The following is a 12,197-nucleotide window of genomic DNA, read 5'->3' as shown; positions in this document are numbered from 1 at the left end:
TGAGAAAGCAGGGAGATTCTGTGAAGAACTCAAGATGTTCAAGTTTCAATCAGCATATACTTCAATACTCACTCACTTCAGTATAAGGATGTACTTAAGGAAGAGAAATGGAAATTATGTTGGAAAACATGGTTCAGGAATTTGTACAAAATTCTGAAGTTTCACAGAACTAAACAGAATCTTCACATTTATGTGTCGTGAACACTTTTTTCAAGAAGAGAGGTACGTGTTGGGTGTAGCCAGTGTGGATAAGAGCGAGAGAGCCTGGGAACTGCTTTATCCAAGAAACACTTACTTTGCTAAGTGGAGAGATGCATAGCTAAGAAAAAAATTATATATCTATAGATAGTTAATTTTCTAAGTAAAGTTTTATGGAAAAGGATAATGGAAAATTATCAGTATCACCTCATAAACCAGCGAGAAGCAGTGGAGGGAGAAGTAGAAAAATTATCAAGAGACCTGAGGAAGCCAGATCATTCCAAAGGATATTTAAGGATGAGACTGGAAGACAGTGAAGTGACATAAGATGGAAAAGATCTGTCAGGATTTCTACAGCAAATTATGTTGTACATTGTGGCAAATTGCTGTTTGCCCTGCAGTGCCCCAGTCAGTCTCCAGTGCAGTGCATGGGGGAGGAGGCTTAGCACTCATGAAATCATCACAGTGCACACCCCAAGGTCTGTCTGTGCTGCCACAGCACGTCCTGAGAGCATTGGGGGATCCTCAGGGTATCCGACGAAGGAAAGGCTGCAGATACTGCATAAAAATGTGCCTTATTATTGCCAGCAAAGGCTCGCCAAGCAGATTTCCCAGCAGTGTGAAATCTCTTTATTTTACTGTGACAAATGTTTTCATTTCACTTTTATTTGCACTCCAATGTCATGTTTACTCCCGGGCCATAAGCTTTAGTTTCTGCAGTTTCTTCTTCTTCTGAGTTAGGAACAATTAGACCCTTCTCAGTAATTGTCATCTCAGCATGGCAGGGAGAGCTCAGGTGTGGGTTGATTTGACCATGAGCCCTGTAAGTGCCCGTGGCATTTGGGAGCCTTGTTAACCTGGATGTGCTGGATGACGAGAGAATCCACATCCAGACCTTCAGCTCTGCGTCACTCTCAGCATTGTTAAGCATATGCAGCAAGAATTCAGTGCTCTTTTTGAGCCACCGACCCCAGGTCCAACCCCATTGTTTAGCCTGGGTACACCGGCCAACTCCACATTATGCCAACGGAAGGGAACACATGGTTTCTTCAGTGGGACATCTTTCACATACTTGGTAGCTTCTCAGATACACATGCCCTTGATAGCTTGGGCTGTTTCACAGCTGTTCTTGAAGTGGACCCGGAGATTTGAACCTCTTGACTTGCGTGATTTTGCGGGGTTCTCTGGATCAAGAGAATACCTCACCATTTTAAATGATTACCTAGGATGGCCCAAGGGCCGGTATGAAATCTTTACAAAAGTAACCTACAGGGGGTGGCTAGGAGGCATAGTATATAGAGAACTGGCCCTGGAGTCAGGAGGACCTGAGTTCAAATCTGGCCTTTGACATTAGCTGTGTGACCCTGGGCAAGTTATTTAACCCCATTGCCCCCCATCCCTCAAAAAAAAGTAATCTACATATTTATTGAGAGCATTGATAATGAACATTTGAGAAGGGAATAGACAGGTTTCACAAATTGTATCAGACTACAAGATTCTTCTGTAATTATTATTGATTTTCTATATAAAAAATTTATTATATGAGAGCAAATTCTGCTTTAAAAACTTTCAACCAGGTGTCTTCCATGTATGGGTTAATTGCACAAGATAATTTTAAAGATTTTACATAACTTTCTTCAGCAACTTTATTATTAATATAAAAGCAAAAATAATCTCAGAATCAACTTTTTCTTTTAAATTAGGTCACAGTTTGTGTAACAGGGCTATTATTTTATTTATTTATTGCTTTTTGGAGGGCAATTAGGGTTAAGCAACTTGCCCAAGGTCGCACAGCTAGTTTGTGTGTGTGTGTTAAGTGTCTGAGGCCAGACTTGAACCCAGGTTCCACTGACTCCAGGGCCAGTACTTTATTCACCATGCCACCTAGCCACCCCGAGGACCATTATTTATTTATTTATTTTTAAAGCAATTGGGGTTAAGTTACTTGCTCATGATTACACGGCCAGTTATTTCTGGGTGTGGTGCTAAATGTCTGAGCCCGGATTTGATGCCAGGTCATCCCGACTCTGGGGCCAGTGCTCTTACTCACTGCACCACCTGGCTGCCCTGAGGACCATTATTTTAAAAGTAAAATTTAAAAATAAATTAAAATTTCCTTTGCAACATGGTTTAGCCTCATTTTTCTTTGAAAGATGACAAAGCTGTGCCTGGAACTTGATTGGCTAAGTGTCCAAGGCTCAAGCTTCACCTCCCTTGATGCAGGTTCCTGGTAGCTTATGGCTGTATTGACATGGCTTTCTGGTTACCTAAAGGCATCAAAAGGCTTATCCGTAGGGCGGCCAGGTGGTGCAGTGAGTAAGAGCGCCGGCCCCGGCGTTGGGAGACCCAGGATCAGTTCTGGCCTCAGATACTTGGCACCCACACAAAATAACTGGCCGTGTAACCTTGGGCAAGTTACTTAACCCCAATTGCTTTAAAAAAAATTTTTTTTTTTAAAGGCTTATCTATGTGAAGTCAGGGCCCTTGAAACTTGGTGTATGTCCCAAGATCATATAAATCACCACATCCTTACTAATGACCATACTCCATTGCATTTTTAGATAGAGGAAGGGAGTAAAAGAATGTTCTTTTAATATATCGCTGTTTAATATAATTAAAGTATAACAAAAATCACTACCGTTTCTTCCATCTTTTTTTTTGTTGTTTTTTTTGGGTTTTGGTTTGGGTTTTTTGGGTTTTTTTTTGCTTTTTGGAGGGCAGTTGGGGTTCAGTCACATGGCTAGTTTTTTTGTTACGTGTCTGAGGCTGGATTTGAACTCAGGTCCTCCTGACTCCAGGGCCGGTGCTTTATTCCCTGTGCCACCCTATCCGCCCCTTCCATCTTTTTTTCCTGCCTCCATGATCCTTACTGACATTACAATTCTTAGGTTATAATTGTATCATCTAACTGCTTCCCCATTAGAATACAATAATTTGATCTTTATAGAAATCTTTCCTGATGGCTCATTTATATTTGCTTTTTGTGTTTCTCTTTTCTCTTGTGTTTTTCAGAGTTTCTGCTAAAAATTCTCTTTTAACCATTCAGGTTTTGAGTTCCAGATTTTCTCCCTCTTTCTCATCCCTCCCTCACTGAGAAGGCAAATAAGATGATATTCGTTGTACGTGTGAGTCATGCAGAACATATTTCCATATTAACCATGTTGCAAAAAAAGTGATAAAGTAAACTCAGAGCTGATCACTCTTTTCTCTATTTTTCATCATGGGCACTATGGAGTCTTGTTATATTGCATTGATCAGAGTAACTAAGTCTTTCACAGTTGATTTTCATGAAGATACAGCAGTCATCGTGTATAATGTTCTCTAATTTGGCTTACTTGATATCAGCTTGTTGTTCTTTAATCCTATGGGTTGGGAGTTGGGACCCTGCCCACCCAGGGATGCCAAAAACTGTTGTGGTTTTACGGTGTGTGTTGTGGCGCCGCCGTCTCCAGGAATTCAGAGCACAACACCTGTAATTATTGACAATTGACACCCCTCAGATGCAGGGTAGCTTCCAGGAGGAACCAGCAGCTTCAGAGAAAACAAGATGGATTTTTATAGGGTAAAGATACAATTACGTAACAGAAATTATGAATATTAAAAAGGCAGGAGGGGTTTGTCAGGGGATTAGGAACTAGGGGAGGGGTCCCTTTGATGGTTCAGTCACCAGACATTTTGGTTGTGCTACTTTCTGATTGGCTTTTGTGGTCTTGTCTGGTCAGGATGGATAGTTGGATATGTGGTCCTGTCTTGGGCTAAATGGATGTGATTGTGATTGAGTACCAGAACATGTTCAAACATGTGAATTGGACCTGGGGGCAGTGGCTATATTGAGTCTGGGGGCCTGTGGTGTGGTCAGATCAGGACATGCCTGCCATTCAGTGAGGCCCACAAAGAATTTACAAGCCTGGGGCTGGGGGAAGCTTTATGAGAATTCCATCAAGTTCGTATAAGCCTTCCCAGGTGTTTCTGAAACCATTCCCTTCATCATTCCTTATAGCACAGTTGTGTTCCATCACAGTCATATACCACCATTTACTCATCCATTTCCCTAACTGATAGGCATCCCTTCAGTTTCCAATTCTTTGCTACCACAAAAAGCTGCTGTAAATGCTTTTCTCCATATATAAGTCCTTTTCTTTTTTCCTTTGATCTCTTCAGCATACAGACTGTGTAGTTTATTGCTGGGTCAGAGGTTACTTTTAATGGCCCTTTGGGCACAGTTCCAAATTGTTCTCCAGAATGGCTGGACCAGTTCACAACTCTACCACCAGTACATAAGTCTCCCAATCTTTTCAGTTACACTCTGGCATTTATTTTCCTTTTCTGTCATGTTAGTCATTTTGATAGATGTGACTTTAGAGCTGTTTTAACTGGCATTTCCTTAATCAATAATGATTTAGAGCATTTCTTCATGTGACTATTGATGACTGATTTTTTTCCTTCTGAAAACTGCCTCTTTATATTTTTTGACCATTTTATCAATTGTGGAATGACTTTTTTAAAAAATAAATTTGACTCAGTTCTCACTATATTTGGGAAATGGGTCCTTTATCATAGAAACTTGCTGTAAAAATTTCCTCCTAGGGAATGAAATACACACTAAATAGGGTATCTCACCCTACAGGAGAGTAGGGGAGGAAAGGTGATGAGAAGGGAGGGCAGGCTGGGGCAGGGAGGAAAGTTGGAAGCACCCACTTTTGAAAAGGGATGGGATCAAAGTAGAGAATAAAACAAGTGGGAGGTGGGATAGGAGGGAGGGAAATATAGTCAGTCTTTTATAATTAAAATATCAACTATGTTAATTGTTTTGCATTAGCCACACATGTACAACCTATACTGAACTGCTTATCATCCCAGTAAGGGTGGGTGACAAGGGAGGAAGGGAATGAATCTGGAATTCAAAGTTTTAAAATCAAATGTTAAAAATACATATATATATGTATATATACACATACATACATATATATATATATATACTATTATTAATACAATTTTACATGTAATTGGGAAATAAGATATACAGCCACCGGGGCATAGAGATCCACCACACCCTAATGGAAAAGTCAAAAGGGCTATGGGAGAAAATATGGGAGAGAGCAGACTGGAGGAGGGGATATCCTGTGGGACTGCTATTTTTGGGCAGTGGGTAGGGGAAAAACAGGGAGAAAATTTGTAACTCAAAATCTGGCGGAAATGAATGATATAAATCAGAAGCTAATAAAGCATTTGAAAAAAAAATTTCCTCCTAGTTTCCTGTTTACCTTCTTATTTTGACTACATTGGTTTTGCTTATGCAAAAACTTAAATTTCCTGTTTTTAAAATTGTATATTTTAACTCCTTTGATTCACTCTATCTTGTTTTTGGTCATAAAATCTTCCCTTATCCATAGATTTAACAGATAATTTTTTTCATGTTCCCCACTCCTTCCCTAGTTTGCTTGTGATATCACCCTATATGTCTAAATTATATAATCATTTTGACCTTACTTTGTTATATGGTGTAAAGATGTTGATCTTTGACTAGTTTCTGCTGAACTGTTTTCCATTTTTCCAGTTTTTGTCAAGTAATGAGTTCTTGTCCCAAAAGGTTGGATCTTTGCATTTATCAAATATTTAGATTACTGAGATCATTTATTACAATGTATCATATACCTAATCTATTCCATTCATCCATCTCTCTTATTTCTTAGCCAATACCAGATTGTTTTGATGATTACTAATTTTTTTACGTATTTTGAAATCTGGTTCTGCTAGGCTACCATCCTTCACATTTTTTTTTCATAGATTCCCTAGATATTCTTGACCTTTTGTTCTTCCAAATGAATTTCATTATCATTTTCTAAGTTCTATAAAATAATTCTTTTGTAATTTTATTGGTATGGCACTGAATAAGTAAATTAATTTAGGTAGAATTGCCATATTTATTGTATCGCATCAGCCTATCCATGAGCAATTAATATTTCTCCATTTGTTAGATCTGACTTAATTTGTGTGAAAAAAATGTTTTGCAGTTTTCATATTATTTCTGGTTTTGTTTTGGCAGGTATACTCTAAAGTATTTTATATTTTCTACAGTTATTGTAAATGGAATTTCTCTTTCTCTTGTTTTACATATATATAGGAATGCAGATTCATTTGGGTTTATTTTATATCTTACAACTTTGGTAAAGTGGCTAATTATTTCAGGTAATTTTTTAGTTCATTCTCTAGGATTCTCTAAGTATTCCATCATGTCATCCTCAAAGAATGATAGTTTTTTTTTCTCATTGTCTTTTCTAATTCCTTCGATTTCTTTTTCTTCTCTTACTGGTATAGCTAGTATTTCTAGTTCAATATTGAATAATAATAATGGACATCCTAACTTCACTCTTTATCTTATTGGGGAGGCTTCTAGTTTATCTGCATTACAGATCATGCTTACTCTTGTTTTAGATAGATATTACTTATCATTTTAAGAAAAGCTCCATTTATTTCTGTACTTACTAGTATTTTTATAGGAATGGATGTTATATTTTCTCAAAAGCTTTTACATCTGTTTATATAATCATATGATTTTTGCCAACATTTTTATTGATATGGTCAATTATACTTACAGTTTTCCTAATATTGAACCAACCCAGTATTCTTGGTTAAAATCTCACCTGGTCATAGAGTATGGTCTTTGTGATATATTCCTGGAGTCTTCTTGCTATTATTTTTTTTTAATTTTGCATCAATATTCATTAAGAAAATTGGTCTATTATTTTCTTTCTTTTCTTTTCCCTCTTTCAGGTATCAAAATCATATTCAATGTCATAAAAGGACTATTTTACTTATTTTTTTCAAGAAGCTTATATAGTATTGAAATTAATTGTTCTTTAAATGTTTGGTGGAATTTACTTGACAATCCATTTAGTCCTCGGGATTTTTTGTTAGGGAGCTCATTTATGTCTTGTTCAATTTCTTTTTTTTTTTCTTTCTGATTTTATTTATTTATTTTTAGTTTTCAGCATTCATTTCCACAAGATTTTGAGTTCCAAATTTTCTCACCATCTCTTCCCTACCCCCCCCCATCTCAATATGGGAAGCATACTGATTTCCCCTTCCCCCAGTCTGCCCTCTCTAATATGCCCCTCAATCCCTACCCTCCCCCTTAGTTTTTTTTGTTTATTTTTAGTTTTTAGCATTCATTTCCACACCATTTTGAGTTACAAATTTTCTCCCCATCTTTCCCCTACCCATCACCCCAGAACAGCGATCCACCTGAATACCCCCTCCTCCAGTCTGTTCTCTCCTAAATCCTCCTCCATTCCCCCTCCAACTTTCCTGTAGGGCAAGATGGATCTCCAATCCTCAGTGCCTGTATATCTTATTTCCCAGTGCATGTAAAAAAAATAATAACAATTTTTTTAAATATTTGATTTTAAAACTTTGAATTCCAGATTCTTTCCCTTCTTCCCTCTTTACCCACCCTTACTGGGAAGATAAGCAATTCTATATAGGTTGTACATGTGTAGTTACACAAAACATTTCCATAGTGGATATATTGTGAAAGACAGAGAGCTTTGTCCCAAATCGCTGGGGTTTTGCATCTGCCAGAGCTCTTAGTTGGATGCCCTCTCTGAAGCCTCCACAGGCTCTGGCACTTGGTCACACACCCCAGGACCTCCACTCAGGACAGCAATCCAGATCCAGGCAGGTTAAAGCAAGAGCGATTACCCTCAGACTGGTCACTTGTTCCCCCTGTGATCTGCAGGCCAGGAGCTCCAAAGTAGCCATGCAGCAGCAGCTGTAGTGCCTCTGCCACTTCTCACCTTCTTGTCCCAGGGACAGAGTCCGGACTAGACTCTCGGTCCCCCTGTTCCTGCAAAATTGACACTGACCTTTTACTTTGTGGTATTTTTGGTGTGATAATAAACTGCTACAGCTGCTGGTGATCCACTCTCCTGAAGTCTGTTCCAGCCACTGGTCGGGGCTGCCCTGGGGCTAGAACAGTGGGCTCACACAGGGCTGGACTCTGCTCCCAGCACCCTGCAATGGAACCTTCCTACCAGCCTGCCAGGCTGCCTTCAGTGGGATATTCTGTTTCTCTCTGTCTCTTTGTGGGTTCTGCAGCTCTAAAGTTTGTTTAGAGTCATATTTTATAGTTATGGGGAGAGGTCATGGTGTTTTCCTGCTTTTATGCCACCATCTTGGATCTGGGGATCCTCCTTAGTTTCTTCAAGATGGATTTCTGTACCCCACTGCCTGTATATCCTATATTTCCCAGTTGCATATAAAAACAATTTTTTAACATTTGTTTTTAAAACTGTGAGTTACAGATTCTCTTCCTCACCACCCCCACATTGACAAGACAAGCAATTTAATAAAGGTTGTGCATGTGTAGTTATGCAAAACATTTCCATAGCAGTCATACTGTGAAAGACTTATTTCTCTTTATGAAGTTTATTTATTTACTTTTAGTTTATAATATTCAGTTCCACAATCCCTTGAATTCCAGATTTTTCTCCCCCTCCCCCCCCCATGCAATCCAATACAGGTTCTACAGATACCTTCCCATTAAACATTAGTCAAGGTGTAAAGAAGGATTATAACCAATGGAATGAACAATGAGAAAGAAGGAACAAAACAAAAGGAAACACAAATGAGAGAGCAAGAGCTTGCCTCAGTCTGCATTCAGACTCTGCAGTTCTTTCTCTAGATGACCTTTCCATCATGAGTCTTCTGGAGTTGTTTTATAATCTTGCATTGCTGAAAGGAGCCCAGTCTATTAAAGTTAAGGACTATCTTTCCCTCCATCCTATCCCGTCCCCCATTTATTTTGTTCTCTCCTTTGACTCTGTCCCTTTTCAAATGTGTTTGCTTCTGACTATCCCCTTCCCCAGTCTGCCCTCCCTTCTATCATACCCCCATTTCATTCCCTTCCCCTCTGTTTTCCTGTAGGGTAAGATACCCAGTTGAGTGTGTATGTTATTTCCTCTTTAAGCCAAATCCAATGAAAGTAAGATTGACTCATTCTCTTTCACCTCCCTGCTCTTCCCCTCCATAGTAACTGATTTCTCTTGCCTCTTTTATGTGACATAATTTATCCTATTTTCTCTCCCTTTCTCCTCCCAATATATTCCTCTCTTAGCCTTTAACTTTATTTTTTAGATATTGTCCATTCATATTCAATTCACCCTGTGCCCTCTATCAATATATACATATACACACATACACATACTTACATATATACATATATGCATACATACCTACATACGTACATATTCCCTTCAACTATTCCTAATAGTGAGAAAAGTCTCATGAGTTACACATATCATCTTTCCATGTAGGAATGTAAACAGTTCAACTTGAATCAAGTTCCTTATGATTTCTCTTTCCTGTTTACCTTTCTGTGCTTCTCTTGATTCTTGTATTTGAAAGTCAAATTTTCTGTTCAGCTCTGGTCTTTTCATCAAGAATGCTTGAAAGCCCTCTATTTCTCTGAATATCCACATTTTACCATGAAGTATTATACTAAGTTTTACTCAGTAGGTGATTCTTAGTTTTAATCCCAGTCCTTTGACCTCTGGAATATCATATCCCAAGCCCTCCCATTCCTTATTGTAGAAGCTGCTAGATCTTGTGTTATCCTGTTTGTGTTTCCACAACACTCAAATTGTTTCTTCCTGACTGCTTATAATATTTTCTCCTTGACCTTGAACCTCTGGAATTTGGCTATAATATCCCTAAGAGTTTTCTTTTTGGGATCTTTTTCAAGAGGTGATCAGTGGATTCTTTCAATTTCTTTTTTACCCTCTGCTTCCAGTATATCAGGGCAATTTTCCTTGATAATTTCTTGAAAGATGATGTCTGGGCTTTTTTTTATCATGGCTTTTAGGTAGTCCAGTAATTTTTAAATTATCTCTTCTGGATCTATTTTCCAGGTCAATTGTTTTTCTAATGAGATATTTCACATTGTCTTCTATTTTCATTCTTTTGGGTCTGTTTTTAATATCTTAATTTCTCATAAAGTCATTAGCTTCCATTTGCTCCAGTCTAATTTTGAAGTAATTATTTTAAGTGAGCTTTTGGACTTCCTTTTCCATTTGATCAATTATGCTTTTTAAGTCATTCTTTTCCACATTGGCTTTTTGGACCTCTTTTGCCATTTGAGTTAGTCTATTTTTAAGGTGTTATTTTCTTCAGTATTTTTTTGGGTCTCCTTTAGCAAGTTGTTGACTCATTTTTCATGATTTTCTTGTGTCACTCTCACTTATCTTTCCAGTTTTTCCTCTACTTGTCTTACTTGATTTTCAAAATCCTTTTTGAGCCCCTCTATGGCCTTCAACCAATTCATATTTTTCTTGGAGGTTTTTGATGCAGGAGTTTTGACTTTGTTGTCTTCTGGTTGTATGATTTGTTTTTCTTTGTCTCCAAAGAAAGATTCTGTAGTCTGATTTTTTTCCCTCTGTTGGCTCATTTTCCCAGCCAGTTAGTTGACTTTTGAGCCCTTTGCCAGGGTAGGATTCTGCTTCCAGAGTGGAGAATGCTTTATCCTAAATTTCTGGGGTTTTTTGCAGCTGTTGTCAGAGCTACTTCTGAGTACCCGGGAATTTTCCATTCTTCTAAGGTGATGTGATCATGGTAGTGTTACTCCTCCCACTGTCTGTTCTCTGGTCTGTGAGTGCCTCCGAGCTGTAAGGAGTATTCCCTTTCCACAGTCACCACAAGCTCCACCATGCCAGCTCTCGTCCTCATTCCAGGACCACCACCCAAGACTGCCATGCAGGAAAAGCAAGAGCTATTGCCCTCTGCTCAGCCACTTGGTCCCCCTACCATCAGTGGGCCTGGAGCTCTGGAAGCAATTGCTGCTGTTGCCATGGCCGCCATCACCTCCACCACCCCGGGGCTGGGGCCAGATTGAGCTCTTCTCTCACCCAGGTCCAACAGTTTCCCACTGACCCTTTACTTTGTCTTTAGCATTTTGTGGGTTGAGAAGTCTAAAAACTGCCACAGCTGCCAGGGATTCCTCAATTTCTTTTTCTAAGACAGGGTTATTTAAGTATTTCCACTTCTGTTAATATGGTTAATTTATAACTTCATAAATATTCATCCATTTTATTGAGATTGTCAGTTTTCTTGGCATATAATTGGACAAAAAAGTCTTAATATTGCTTTAATTTCATCTTCATTAGTGGTGATTTTGCTTTTTTCATTTTTGTACTGGTAATGTGGTTTTCTTTCATTTTTACAATCACATTAATTAATGGTTTGTCCATTTTATTGTTGTTGTTCTTGTTTTTAAATAAAACCAGGTTTTAGTTTTACTAGTTCAGTTTTTTTTTAATTTTTAATTTTATTAATCACTCCTTGGATTTTTAGGATTTTTATTTTGTTGTTTAATTGGGAATTTTTAATTTGTTCTTTTTCTAGTTTTTTTTTAGTTGCATGCCCAATTCATTCATCTGCTGTTTCTTTCCTGATATATATATATATATATACATATGTATATGTATATGTATATACAGAGAGAGAGAGAGATTTAAATTTTCTCTTAAGTACTACTTCAACCACATCCCACCAGTTTTGTTATGTTGTCTCATTGTTGTCATTCTCTTTAATGAAATTATTGTTTCTATTATTTGTTCTTTGACCCATTGATTCTTTAGTATTAGATCATTTAGCTTCCAATTAATTTTTAATCTATGCTTCCACAACTCTATTGAATATAATTTTTATTGCCTTATAGTCTATAAAAGTTGTACTTAGTGTTTCAGCTTTTCTGCATTTGTAAGGTTTTTATTGCCTAATACATGGTCAAGTTTTATGAACCTGCCATGTATAGTTGAAAAAGGTTCTACAGGCGTCTATGATATCTAAGTTTTCTAAAATTATATTCATTTCTTTAACTATTTTATTATTTTATTTATCTAGTTCTGAGAGGAGGAAGCTTGAGGGCCCCCACTGGTCTATAGTTTTACTCTCCACTTCTTCCTATAACTCATTTATCTAGTTCTGAGAGGGGGAAGCTTGAG

The 12,197-nt window shown here is 37.9% G+C and overlaps 1 protein-coding gene across 4 annotated transcripts in view; it reads left to right on the top strand.

Moving 5' to 3' along the window:
* Positions 1-12,197, top strand: part of FANCC (FA complementation group C) — a 209,323-nt gene that overhangs the window by 139,446 nt on the left and 57,680 nt on the right. The gene's annotated exons all lie outside the window — the stretch shown is intronic.

The sequence above is a fragment of the Petaurus breviceps genome, unplaced genomic scaffold (genome assembly GCF_028583685.1).
Source record: "Petaurus breviceps papuanus isolate PSGF00001 unplaced genomic scaffold, PetGlider_PUasm1.0 183, whole genome shotgun sequence".
NCBI lineage: Eukaryota > Metazoa > Chordata > Mammalia > Diprotodontia > Petauridae > Petaurus > Petaurus breviceps.
Note: the sequence above shows the minus strand (reverse complement) of the source record. Positions and strands in the feature narration are given on the sequence as shown.